Source organism: Antechinus flavipes, chromosome 3 (genome assembly GCF_016432865.1).
Source record: "Antechinus flavipes isolate AdamAnt ecotype Samford, QLD, Australia chromosome 3, AdamAnt_v2, whole genome shotgun sequence".
Taxonomy (NCBI): Eukaryota; Metazoa; Chordata; class Mammalia; order Dasyuromorphia; family Dasyuridae; genus Antechinus; species Antechinus flavipes.
Window position 1 is genome coordinate 632,060,717 of NC_067400.1, and position 14,880 is coordinate 632,075,596.

The following is a 14,880-nucleotide window of genomic DNA, read 5'->3' on the forward strand; positions in this document are numbered from 1 at the left end:
ATTGGGGAATTTGACCTTTTTGGAAGACGATTGGCGCCCATCAATCAAACTTGGGGACCTCCACCAAGCCCCGCACCAGGAACCTCAATCCAAATTGGGGAATTTGTCCTTTTGGGAAGAACACTGGTGTCCCAGATCAAACTCCGGGAACTCCACCGAGCCCCGCACCAGGAACCTCAATCCAAATTGGGGAATTTGACACCTTTTTGGAAGATGATTGGGGACCCTCATGTCCACCTTGGGGACATCCACCAAGGCACGCAACAGTAAGCTCCAGCCAAATTGACGACTTTGACACCTTTTCAGAAGGATTGGGGACTCTCGAGTCCAACTCGGGGACATCCACCAAGCCCTGCACCAGGAACCTCAATCCAAATTGGGGAATTTGACCTTTTCGGAAGATGATTGGGGACCCTCATATCCACCTCGGGGACATCCACCAAGGCCCGCACCAGGAACCTCAATCCAAATTGGGGAAATCTGACCTTTTTGGAAGATGATTAGGGACCCTCATGTCCACCTCGGGGACATCCACCAAGCCCCGCCCCAGGAACCTCAATCCAAATTGGGGAATTTGACCTTTTCGGAAGATGATTGGAGACCCTCATTCAACTCGGGGACCTCCACCAAGCCTGCACCAGGAACCTCAATCCAAATTGGGGAATTTGACCTTTTTGGGAGACGATTGGCGCCCATCAATCAAACTCGGGGACCTCCACCAAGCCCCGCACCAGGAACCTCAGTCCAAATTGGGGAATTTGACCTTTGGGGAAGAAGACGGTTGTCCCAGATCAAACTCCAGGACCTCCACCGAGCCCCGCACCAGGAACCTCAATCCAAATTGGGGAATTTGACACCTTTTTGGAAGATGATTGGGGACCCTCATGTCCACCTTGGGGACATCCACCAAGGCACACAACAGTAAGCTCCAGCCAAATTGACGACTTTGACACCTTTTCAGAAGGATTGGGGACTCTCAAGTCCAACTCGGGGACATCCACCAAGCCCTGCACCAGGAACCTCAATCCAAATTGGGGAATTTGACCTTTTCAGAAGATGATTGGGGACCCTCATTCAACTCGGGGACCTCCACCAAGCCTGCACCAGGAACCTCAATCCAAATTGGGGAATTTGACCTTTTTGGAAGACGATTGGCGCCCATCAATCAAACTTGGGGACCTCCACCAAGCCCCGCACCAGGAACCTCAATCCACATTGGGGAATTTGTCCTTTTGGGAAGAAGACGGTTGTCCCAGATCAAACTCCAGGACCTCCACCGAGCCCCGCACCAGGAACCTCAATCCAAATTGGGGAATTTGACACCTTTTTGGAAGATGATTGGGGACCCTCATGTCCACCTTGGGGACATCCACCAAGGCACGCAACAGTAAGCTCCAGCCAAATTGACGACTTTGACACCTTTTCAGAAGGATTGGGGACTCTCAAGTCCAACTCGGGGACATCCACCAAGCCCCGCACCAGGAACCTCAATCCAAATTGGGGAATTTGACCTTTTCGGAAGATGATTGGAGACCCTCATTCAACTCGGGGACCTCCACCAAGCCTGCACCAGGAACCTCAATCCAAATTGGGGAATTTGACCTTTTCGGAAGATGATTGGGGACCCTCATGTCCACCTCGGGGACATCCACCAAGCCCCGCCCCAGGAACCTCAATCCAAATTGGGGAATTTGACCTTTTCGGAAGATGATTGGAGACCCTCATTCAACTCGGGGACCTCCACCAAGCCTGCACCAGGATCCTCAATCCAAATTGGGGAATTTGACCTTTTCGGAAGATGATTGGAGACCCTCATTCAACTCGAGGACCTCCACCAAGCCTGCACCAGGATCCTCAATCCAAATTGGGGAATTTGACCTTTTTGGAAGACGATTGGCAACCATCAATCAAACTCGGGGACCTCCACCAAGGCCCGCACCAGGAACCTCAATCCAAATTGGGGAATTTGACACCTTTTTGGAAGATGATTGGGGACCCTCATGTCCACCTCGGGGACATCCACCAAGCCCCGCACCAGGAACCTCAATCCAAATTGGGGAATTTGACCTTTTCGGAAGACGATTGGTGACCATCAATCAAACTCGGGGACCTCCACCGAGCCCCGCACCAGGAACCTCAATCCAAATTGGGGAATTTGACCTTTACGGAAGATGATTGGGGACCCTCATGTCCACCTCGGGGACATCCACCAAGCCACGCAACAGTAAGCTCCAGCCAAATTGACGACTTTGACACCTTTTCAGAAGGATTGGGGACTCTCAAGTCCAACTCGGGGACATCCACCAAGCCCTGCACCAGGAACCTCAATCCAAATTGGGGAATTTGACCTTTTCGGAAGATGATTGGGGACCCTCATATCCACCTCGGGGACATCCACCAAGCCCCGCACCAGGAACCTCAATCCAAATTGGGGAAATCTGACCTTTTCGGAAGATGATTGGAGACCCTCATTCAACTCGGGGACCTCCACCAAGCCTGCACCAGGAACCTCAATCCAAATTGGGGAATTTGACCTTTTCGAAAGATGATTGGGGACCCTCATGTCCACCCCGGGGACATCCACCAAGCCCCGCCCCAGGAACCTCAATCCAAATTGGGGAATTTGACCTTTTTGGAAGACGATTGGAGCCCATCAATCAAACTCGGGGACCTCCACCAAGCCCCGCACCAGGAACCTCAATCCAAATTGGGGAATTTGTCCTTTTGGGAAGAACACTGGTGTCCCAGATCAAACTCCGGGAACTCCACCGAGCCCTGCACCAGGAACCTCAATCCAAATTGGGGAATTTGACACCTTTTTGGAAGATGATTGGGGACCCTCATGTCCACCTTGGGGACATCCACCAAGGCACGCAACAGTAAGCTCCAGCCAAATTGACGACTTTGACACCTTTTCAGAAGGATTGGGGACTCTCAAGTCCAACTCGGGGACATCCACCAAGCCCTGCACCAGGAACCTCAATCCAAATTGGGGAATTTGACCTTTTCGGAAGATGATTGGGGACCCTCATATCCACCTCGGGGACCTCCACCGAGCCCCGCACCAGGAACCTCAATCCAAATTGGGGAATTTGACCTTTTCGGAAGATGATTGGAGACCCTCATTCAACTCGGGGACCTCCACCAAGCCTGCACCAGGAACCTCAATCCAAATTGGGGAATTTGACCTTTTTGGAAGACGATTGGCGCCCATCAATCAAACTCGGGGACCTCCACCAATCCTGCACCAGGAACCTCAATCCAAATTGGGGAATTTGACCTTTTTGGAAGACGATTGGCGCCCATCAATCAAACTCGGGGACCTCCACCAATCCCCGCACCAGGAACCTCAATCCAAATTGGGGAATTTGACACCTTTTCGGAAGATGATTGGGGACCATCAAACTCGGGGACCTCCACCAAGCCCCGCACCAGGAACCTCAATCCAAATTGGGGAATTTGACACCTTTTTGGAAGATGATTGGGGACCCTCATGTCCACCTTGGGGACATCCACCGAGGCACGCAACAGTAAGCTCCAGCCAAATTGACGACTTTGACACCTTTTCAGAAGGATTGGGGACTCTCAAGTCCAACTCGGGGACATCCACCACGCCCTGCACCAGGAACCTCAATCCAAATTGGGGAATTTGACCTTTTCGGAAGATGATTGGGGACCCTCATTCAACTCAGGGACCTCCTCCAAGCCCGCCCCCAGGAACCTCAATCCAAATTGGGGAATTTGACCTTTTCGGAAGATGATTGGGGACCCTCATTCCAATTCGGGGACATCCACCAAGCCCGCACCAGGAACCTCAGTTCAAATAGGGGAATTTGACCTTTTCGGAAGATGATTGGGGACCCTCATTCAACTCGGGGACCTCCACCAAGCCCCGCACCAGTAACTTCAATCCAAATTGAGGAATTTGACACCTTTTTGGAAGATGAATGGGGACCCTCATGTCCACCTTGGGGACATCCACCAAGCCACGCAACAGTAACCTGAAGCCAAATTGGGGAATTTGACACCTTTTCAGAAGATGATTGGGGATTCTCAAGTCCAACTCAGGGACATCCACCAAGCCCCACGTTGGGCGCCAAAATGTGGTGTTCTTTTTCTTCTTTAAAATATATAATAATAATAGTTCTCTCTGGGAGAGAGAGGGTTTCTCGGGGAGGTTTTCTGGAGGCAATGTTGCCTTAGTTGCAGTTCAGATCAATAATTACCCCAAATGCAGCCAGGTGATAAAAGTTCAGATCTTTTATTGTCTCCAATATAGTCCGGTTAGCTTAGAGACCTATCTCTCTGCTTGGTTCCAAGAGCTCCCTCCGAATGTCTCCAAATCCAAAGGTTAGTCCTTCAGCCCAGCCAGCCAAGTGGAAAATGGAATGAATCTCTCTTTCAGCTCTTTCCTTTGCTTGTGCCTCTGCTTTCTTCAGCCTCCAAACCAGCTGAACTCTCTTCTGCCACTAGCCAGCCAAGTGAAAAATGGAATGAATCTCTCTCTAATTGGGCCTCTTTATATATCATTTCCCAAAGGTTGACTGACTCCTCGTTCTGGAGGCACACCCAAGGGAGGTGTGAATTCACAAAGTTACAAAGTTTACTTTGTCAATCTCCCATACTTATGAACTCCAATGAGTAAAGGTGTGAACACAAGCATTATATCAATTAGTTCTACTTAGTACCTTGTTTCAGGTTCTGGCCCAAAACATCTTTTTGTAAGATCAGATCAATAATCTATCAATTCTAATGAGTTAGCAGTTTGTAAAATTCCAACACCTTCCCCCACACCAAGGTCTAGCAGCTCACAGGCTGCCTGGCTGCTAGGGCTGGATGGGCAGCAACATGAGATAATTCTAAGAAAATCAACTGAATTCATGTTATTTGGCAATTTTCTCTCATATTTCAAAAATAGTATTCATACCATTATTTTTAGTCTGATTTTTCTCATTTGGGAATTTAGGGGAAAATATTTTCTTAGAAATACTGATATTTGAAAAAAAAATTTCTAGAGAATTATGTAAATGTTCCTTAGAAAATGAACACCTCTTTTGATCTGGACTCTGTAAAATTAATGTGAAAAATTGTAGCTAGAATGTTTGAAAACTTAGCTGTTTGATATATCTTCCTTTAAAAGGAATATTAATTTTTTAACCAAATAATAAATTCTTATGCCCAATTCTTTACTTTTTACATTTGTCAAATGCAAGATTATAATTTATATAATATCTCACACTGTGTGGGACAATGACCACCAACCCAAAATAGTTCAAATAGACATTTCTCAGAGTCAGAGCAGAAAGCAGTTGATTCCATTTCTGCAGGAATGGGGCATCACCTCAAATAGTGCAGTCTAGTGAAGGGAGTCAAAGTACAGGAGACGGAGCAGGACTTTTTACACTCTGGACTGAGCAATTTTACCACACAATGCACTCCAGGTATCCCAGATTTTGTATCAGAGCTCGCAATGTGTCATAGGAACCCACTCCACTTAAGAATAGTAACTATACATTACAAAGCTTGTTGATGTAGCAAAATGGTTTGTTCAAGACTAAGCAAGGGTACAAGGGGAAGAGTTTTTCTGGAACTACAGCCCTAAAGTATGGCATTCTTCTGGGGGTCAGCTTTCTGAAAAGGCCTCACTTCCCCGGGAACCCACCTGATACAATTCAGCAAGATAAGATCAAAATGGAGACGCTTCTTTCGACACCAATCTTGGGATTTCAGAGAAAAACTCCAATCTTTTTCTGCCCTTTATACAAAGTATAAAACTGCAATGTCTAATGAGATCTGTGCTGTACAAAGAAGCCTTCCCTCATTCATTATATTCACATCTTTCATCCGCAGCAAGATTTCTACAAAGGATGAGATCCAGGTAAAAGCCTTTCTGCAAATACATTTTGTATCATGCTTCTTTCCAGTGTGAATATTGTGATTTATAATGACCTTTATGTTCCAGGTAAGGGCATGTCTTCCTTCAGCACATTTGTAAGTCTTCTCTCCACTCCATATACTCAGATATAAACTAAGAGATGAACCTGGGCTATAGACTTTCCCATGCCAAGTCCACAGGAGATTTCTTCCCAAGCAGAAAATCCCTGCTGACTAATAAGCTCTGTTCTCCATCTTTATATCTTTATCCATGATTGCAATCTTCTACGAATTTTCTGGAGACAATTCAGGGATGAAGTGAGCCTGGATTTTTTTCCACATGAATTATATGAATGTGGGTTTACATGTAGTATAGGATCTTCCATGTTTAGTCAGGGACTAATAGATATTGAAAACTTTACCATGATCCAGACACTCAAAAGTTTTCCCCTAATGTGCACTCTCTGTTGTTAAACAAGATTTAAGCTTTGCCTGAAGGTTTTCACATTCATGAGGTTTCTGTCCAATTTGGATTTTTTCATGTTTATCAAGACTGTTGCATCATGTGAAAGTCTTTCCATAGTCACTACATTCATAAGGCTTCTCTCCAGTGTGGATTCTGTGATGGGAAGTAAGATTGCTGCGCTGTATGAAACCCTTTCCACATTTATTACATATATAAGGCTACTCTCCAGTGTGGATTCTCTGATGTTTAGCAAGACTGGAGCAATATGTGAAAGTCTTTCCACATTTGTTACATTCATAAGGCTTCTCTCCAGTGTGGATTCTCTGATGGATAGCAACATGGGAGCGTTGTGTAAAAGCCTTTCCACATTCATTACATTCATAAGGCTTCTCTCCACTGTGGATTCTCTGATGGTCAGCAAGATGGGAGCGCTTTGTGAAAGCCTTTCTACATTGCTTACATTCATAAGGCTTCTCTCCAGTGTGAATTCTCTGATGTTTAGCAAGACTGGAACAATATGTGAAAGTCTTTCCACATTCATTACATTCATAAGGCTTCTCTCCAGTATGGATTCTCTGATGGTCAGCAAGATGGGAGCGCTTTGTGAAAGCCTTTCTACATTGGTTACATTCATAAGGCTTCTCTCCAGTGTGGATTCTCTGATGGTCAGCAAGACTGGAGTGTGATGTGAAAGTCTTTCTACAGGTATTACATTCATAAGGCTTCTCTCCAGTGTGGATTCTCTGATGGACAACAACACTGGAGTGTGATGTGAAAGTCTTTCCACAGTCATTACATTCATAAGGCTTCTCTCCGGTATGGATTCTCTTATGTGTATTAATATAGGAGCGATATGCGAAAGCCTTTCCACAGTCATTACATTCATAAGGCTTCTCTCCAGTGTGAGTTTTCTGATGTTCATGAAGACTGTCATTCCGTGTAAAAGTCTTTCCACATTTGTTACATTCATAAGGCTTCTCTCCAGTGTGGATTCTCTGATGTAGAGCAAGTTTAGATTTGCATCTGAAACTCTGTCCACACTGATTACATTCATAAGGTTTTTCTCCAGTGTGGATTCTCTGATGTTGAGCCAAGTTGGAAGAACATTGGAAATCCTTTCCACGTTGATTACATTTGTAAGATTGTTTTTCTGGGTGAATTCTCTCATGTTTAGCAGGAGTAGATCGCTCTCTCAAAGTCTTTCCATATTTCTTACATTCATGAGGTTTCTCTCCAGTATGGATTCTCTGATGCTTGGCAAGGGAAGAGAGTACAAGAAAAGTTTTATCACATTCATGACACTCAAGTGTTTTCTCTTGAGGATATATTTTCTTATCTTTAGAAACACTGGAACTCTTTCTTAAAGCTTTTTTGTGTGTGTCCCATTCACAATATTCTTCTCCAATGTAGTTTCTTTTCTGTTCAGCAATAACAGCCCTGTATTCACTATATTGAAAAAGATCTTTCCATGAGATCATTTTCAGATTTGCACTCATCTTCTTCATATCAAACCATGTCTCTGCATCAGAAAGAAACAGACACACACATGTATAAATATACCCTCTAATGCTGGCTGATAATAAAATCCACTTTTAATTGATCCAGGCAAAAAGTTTCAAACTGAAATGGACAGATTCAATCATTTTTAAATGCTATTGGCTCACACCAATAAAGGCATTCAATTAACACAAAATTTCACCTATAACACAATGACATTGGACCCCCACAACAAAGCTGAGACAAAGGCAAGGTGAAGTTCTCATAATTTAGAAACCAGGTTATGAGCTCTGAATGGCTGAATAACCTGATCCAAATTCCTACAGCAGAGATTAAAACTCAAAATTGGAAACTGAGGCTTCTCAAGCCATTGCACTACATAGATGTGCTCCATTTTGCTTCCAATCATTTTTTTCAAATTTAATCTCAAGCACCACCTAGCTGTGCACCACTGGGAATGTCTTTCTTTGCCTCAGTTTTCTTTTAGAGTGAAGGTAATTATTGTATCCACTTCCAGGTTGTTGTGAGCCTCAAAAGAGATAATATCTATAAAACTCTTGTCACACAGTAGGCACCATATGCTTGTTAATTACTATTATTGTCACTATGATTTTGATTCTCTCCACCTCAACTCTTCCCTCATAAACTTCCCTTCCCTTCTGTCAATATGTTGAACATGATGCATTTCCATTAAAAAACAAAAACAAACAAACAAAAAAAAAAAACCACTTTCCTTTCCCTGGATTAGCTAAGAATAAGTGTCATAAACTGTTGCTTATCTTCAAGCCATCTCCAAGTTTATATGCTGGATTTAAAACTTCGTGACAGCTTCTCTTTGTATACCCAGGGCTTAATGCAATGCAGAGAATAGACCAGGTGCTTAATCAATGTTTATTGATTGGTTGACATTACCCAAGGCTAATCATATGGCCTAACCACACTCAGTGCTTGCATGCTGGTCCCTCTGAGATAACAAAACTATGTTTCTATTTCTGTCTCTTTCCTGCTCCCTCTCACCTATGAACAAATTCCATAATGAAGATAACAAGGGCCTAGGGCTCCTGGTGCTTTTATGGAATAACCGGAGTCTTTCCCTCCATATCCTTAACTTAAGGAAAGCTATCAGTTATGTAGTGAATGACTTGGATTTAAGAAAGGGGGGCTGCTTAAGGTCTCCGACCTTACTTTTCCCCACAGAGCCATCTGCATCCCGTGGCCAGATACAGATCACGATTACTGCAGATGGCTTTGGATGCAGATGGCCAGGGGAGACCTGGCCTTCTTAAGGTAAGGTCTCCAACAGGTCTCCTGTGACTTAGGCCCCATCCAGTCATTAAGGCTAGAGAACAATGTTAGCAAAGAATCTCCTCTCTTACCTGGGCTAAAAAAACCTCAACAAATAAAAAGGAATGAATGAAGATTCGGAAGAACCTCAGGGGTTCTGGCCAAAGCAGAAATTACTCCAATTTAAACTCAGTATGAGTCAATGAGGATCCAAACAAAGACCAAATGAATTTAGCAAGGGATCTATGGGTAGAGTCAATGAGAATCAGACTGATTTTGATTTAAGATTTGCTCATTAAGAAAGGAATTGGGGCAGCTAGATGACCAGTGGATAGAGTACGAGCCCTGAAGTCAAGAGGACCCAAGTTCAAATTTGACCTCAGACACTTCCTAGCTGTGTGTCCCTGGGTGAATCATTTAACTCGAATTGCCTCAAAAAAAAAAAAAAAAAGGAAAGAAAGAAAAAAAGCAAGGAAAGCAAGAAGGAAATCTATTCAGGGCTGGTTCAGTGGTGAAAAAGGGGAGAGGGTGAAGAATGCTTTTAAGAACATTTGTAGGTAAAGGTATATGATATCCTAGGTGAGCAGAGGGAAGGAAGGAAGGAAGAAAAGAAAGAAGGAAACAGGAATGAATGAATGAACAAGAATGGGAAAGAGAGAAAAGGGAGGAAGGTAAGGAAGGAGGCAGGAAGGGGGTCTTCCAATTGATCAATTCTAGCCTGTGGCCGGCTTTACTCAGAGGTTGCTGCTTTTCCCATGTATCTGTTTAACTGTAGCCTGCTTGGGGGAGTTGGCAGAGGATGAAAGGGGGGAAAAGAACAAAGTAAAAGCGCATAGCAGAGAACAGAAGAAAAGCTACAGGAAACCAAAAAGTGATAGATGGTTCTGAATACAATATCTTTCATTTATGGCTTATGGAAATTTATTATTACACATTTCGAATCCTCCCTTAGGTTCTGCTGAACATAAAACATTATTAAAATTTGTTCTTTTCTTTCTTTTTCTACTTTGTTTTTAGTTTTAAATAAATATCAAAAAAGTAAAAATAAATGCTTTTTGGCTTAAGGAAGGCCTAAGAAAAGTCATATTAGACAGCCTGAGCCCTCTTTCTTTGGTTGTAGATAGTTGGATAGCCCCAAATTTCCAACAAAGACTTTCACGAGGATCGTTAATGCTTCATTAGAAGGGAACTGAAAGGCCATGGAGTTCAACCCCCTCATTTTACAGATGAAGAGACTGAGGTTCAGAGGTTCAGTGAGGTACTCAGGATCTCACTCCCACAAGAATCTGAAAAAGGATTCCAAGCCAGTTTTCCTACCCACATGCCCATCATATAAAGAAGCCTCCTGGGACAGCAGCCTGCACCCCACCATGCAACTCACTCACCAGGACAGGAGTTCCTCAGGTCTCCTCTCTCCACATTAGAGATGAAATCTTCTCTGGGAACTGGAAGTCCTGGGGAGGGGGAGGATAGTGGGTGTGAACCTTGAAACTTGTCATTATTCCTCATTAGAATAGGGCCAAGGTGTGAGGCCCACTGGGTGGATCCAAGGGCAACTCAAAGATGATTTTCAGGGTGCTTATTGCCAGGGAAAGAGGGCAGAGGGGAAAGGAGACCATGCAGGCAATCTGGAATCAGAAGATCCTGATTTTGCTGCCTCTTTCTCAGCAGGATGGCCACATCCCATGGCTTCCATTTTCTGGACATTAGAAGCAGCTGGTAGCACAGAGAAAGGAGCACCAGGCCTGCAGTCAGGAACCCCGAGTTCAAATTTGGATTTAGATAAATCCTGACTGTGTGACTCTGGGGAAGTAATTTCATCTTTTTGCTTCAGCCTCCAGACTTATAAAATGGGGATAAAGATGGTGGCCAAAACAAAGGGTTTTGGTGGAGATCAAGTGCGATAATGTGCATGAAGGAAGCTCTGAGCATAAGGCCTGCAACCCAGCTAATATATGGAAAGACCTCCTCCCTTCCCTTTCTCTCCCTGTATCTCTAAAAGTCTTTGGGGAATGTATGAAGGAAGAACAAGGGCCCACTTGCTGTGCTGGGAATTTATGAGTTACACCGGGGGCAGTGGGGTAAAAATGTTTGATTTTTTTTTTAACCAAAAGAACCTTGCAAAGACAAAATGGTTTCCCCAAGAGGAAGGGGTTCCTTCTCCTATCCCACGTTCAGTGAAAAGGGGCAAGATCAGTTTTTTCAGTAGATTTGCAGACAAAATTGCCAGGTTGTCATCCTATAATGCAAACACCACACATACAACAACCAGGAAGCAGGAGGACCTGTCTCTTGGGGACAGGAGGCAGCCCTTGGGCCTTTCTGAGAACTGGTAAAAGCCTGACTCTCTGCCCCCTAGGGAGGGGATGGTGACATTCCTGTTGATGGCAGTTCCAGAGTTCCAAGGGAAGCACTCCTTACCCAGGGAGAGCAAGTTCTCGGCATTCTCCAGCATGACCTCCTTGTGCAGCTCTTTCTCATCTGGGTCCAACAGACCCCACTCCTCTGGGCTGAAGTCCACAGCCACATCCTTGAAGGTCATCAATTCCTAAAACACCAACACCCAGAGGACTTAAGAATTGAAAGACGCTTCATAACTGACCTAATCCAATGCTCCTCAACATACAGAAGGGACCTGAAGCAAGGAGGAGGGATCTGCTCAAAGGTGACAGCTCTTACAGGATTCAGAGCCAGCACTGAAACCAAAGTCCCCCAAAGACCAGTGGAATATAGAGAAACACATCTTATATTTTCTGGTGGAATAAAATTGAAAAATGTCTTACTAGGAAATGGTATTGCCTGTGGAATCGGGGAAGTTATGGGTTCTATCAGAGAGAGAGGATTTTTGGAGGTGAAATCAGACAGTGCTATGTTGAGAAAATGGCATGAAATGTTTGTGTGAAGCTACCAAGTATTATGTGCTATAGCGCTAAAACATTTCCATGATGACTGAGGAGGAAAAAAAAAAGATCCCGTGAATTTTCCAAAAGCCAGAAATTAAGTCTTATTCAGATGAAAACAAGATGCTTCCTCCCCAAGAGTTTTTTATTTTTCCAAAAGCAAGTACAGATAGTTTGCAACATTCATTTTTCTAAGATTTTGTGTTCCTTATTTCAGAATCACACACTTGGTAAGGGATCTGGCCCAATGGTCATCAATTTACAAAAGCAAACTGAAGCAGAGAGAAGGGATTTACTCAAAGGTCACATCCCTTACGAGAACTCTTGGAAGCCTAGTCATGCAAACTGTACACAGCTGCTGACATATTGTCTTCCATGTTAGAATGGAACCTTCTTGTGGGCAGGGACTGATTTTCCCTTCTTTGCATCTCCCATATATATTTATACAGAGCCTCTTCCCTTTCTAAATGCCGTTGCTTTGACTAAAGCAACGGTAAAAGGAGAGAAAGGCTAAGTATGAGCTGAGTGTGATGGAGTTATTCTAGAAGTACCTAATTGCAGTTGACAAATCTCAGGAGATAAAGAAAATAAAACGGAATAAAATAAAACCTACCAGCAAGCAAAGAAACACTGGACAGCTCCTGAACCATGGGTAGCATTTATAATGTAGGTTTCTTTTGTCGAATCTGCTCTTATGCTCTGCTGGTTACCTGAAAATTTTTTTTCTTTTCTTATTGTTTGAATACACGGCAGCTGTTGAAATACACGGGAACCACCTGACAGTGGCTGCTGGAGATCCAACCCAGAATGGATCATCTCTTGGAGAGGATGATACAAAGAAACTGAGAGGCCATTTGCCTGACCTCTCTTCTCTTCCGTCTGACTCCAATTTATCTCATTCCCAGTCCCCAACACCTGTGTCAGCAAAGGCTGCCCTGCAACTCCTTCAGATGCTATGGATCCACAGCTGGGGAGGCTCTCGGGGAATTGACCTGTCCCTTAATATCTTATTTTGTATTTAAGGTTAAAACAAATTATAATAGGGGCCACTAGATGGGGCAGTGGATAGAGCATTGATCTTGCAGTCAGGAGAACCTGAATTCAAATCCCACCTCAAACACTTACTACTTTCTAGCTGTGTGACCCTGAGCAAAGTCACTTAACCCAATTGCCTCAGCAAAAAATAAATTAATATTATAATAATAACCACAAAAATGGTAAAGACAAGAGATTCAGAGAGATTTGGGAAGCTCTGTGTGGTAGGAGCTGAGCAGCAGCAGGGGGACAATTTCTGCTCTGCTACCAGCCACGGAAAGGACAAGAGCTGGGGAAGCTTATTGTCTGCTCCAGACAACAGGGTCAAGGGTTTGAGGAAAGTCAGTGGCTGCAGGAGGGAGCCTGACCACAGGACACAGAGAGTGGCTAGAAGAGGTGTCTGTGTGTGTATGTGTGTGTCTAGTGGGGAGATGGTGCTGGACTAAAGCAAACACATGATACCCATAGGACAGACACTAATGAGTGAAGGGGTCACCCTTGTCAGGGACCTGTATTGAGGGAAAATGTAAACAAACATGTGGGGGCAGCAACTGGGGGAAGCGAGTTAGTGCTCAAGATGCCAAAGGGACAGTGAATCAGTCCAAAACATGCAGAGAGGAAGGCAGTGTTGTTATTACTGCATTCACTTTCCTGCCCATTTTTGTAAAGTAAGGATCCACAGATAAGCGAGATGACCCTCCTACAGGCCATCCTCCAGACCCGAGGAAATGGCCTCTTGGGGTGATGTGGCCACATATATGGGCAGAATACACTCACCTGAGGTGGGGGTCTGCAGCTCTCAGGGGCCATTCCCTCTGGCTCCAGGCTCCCTGCGTGGGCCAGGCCTTGGTCCTCTGCAGGCTGTTGGGAGGGGATGATTATAACTGAACAGATGTCTTTCCCTTCTTTTCCTGGACAGGGGGCTAGCCTACGGAAATTACAGAGGGTGAGGTTCCAGGGGAATTACTAAGCCCCTGGCCCTGCTCTTAGGGCAGAGACCCCAACCAACAGGGAGAGGGAGGCTGAAAGGAGAAGCAGATTGAAAAATCTAAATGGTGGAGTCAAGATGGGAGAGAAGAGGCAGGATATTGCCTGAACTCTCTTGAGTTTCCTATGAAATAACTTTCAATTAAGAGTGAATGACAGGACCCACAAAAGGATGATGAGAAGATTTTCCAGCCTTAGATAATTTAGAAGGTCTGCAGGAAAGATCAGTCTTACTTGGGTAAAAGGGGAAGAGAGCTCCAACACAGATCAACGACCAAAAATGTCCAGTGGTCTCTGGTAAGCCAAGATTGCGAAGGTAATTAAACTGGTTCAGGGGAAGACAGGGTAGTGAGGTGCAAAGTCACCAGCCTCATCTCCTCCTCCAGAGCCATCTGGCTCGAGTGGCCAGATATAGATCAGGATGACTGGAGATGCCCTGGAAGCAGTGGAGACCTTGATCTTAAGCTAAGCTCTCAGTCTGAAGGAGGCAACACCCATTGAGTGATTAAAGTTGGAGAAGAAATGAAGCCAAGAATGTTCTTTTACCCAGTCAAAAACAAGTCTGGGAGGGAAAAGTGCCCAGGGCTATTGGCCACAGGGGCAGTCAGGCGTTTACATAAAAGGGACAGGGAATAAGATGACTATAGTGGGATGGTATAAACTTGAAGTTGAGCTCCCCTTCTCTTACTCCTACTGTTCTGACTCCCTCTCCCCCACCTTCTTAGAGATCCAAGAGGCAGGAGGGATTTAAGATGGGAGGATAGTGTTTAGAACATCAATATCCCCCAAGTCAGAAATCTCCCTGCCAGTGATACTTAGTCCTCCCAGCATCCCTTC

At 44.6% G+C, this 14,880-nt stretch overlaps 1 pseudogene; it reads right to left on the bottom strand.

Moving 5' to 3' along the window:
- Positions 1-4,245: 4,245 nt before the first annotated feature.
- LOC127556810 (zinc finger protein OZF-like) lies at positions 4,246-13,971 on the bottom strand (annotated as a pseudogene).
- Between the last annotated feature and the right edge of the window lie 909 nt (positions 13,972-14,880).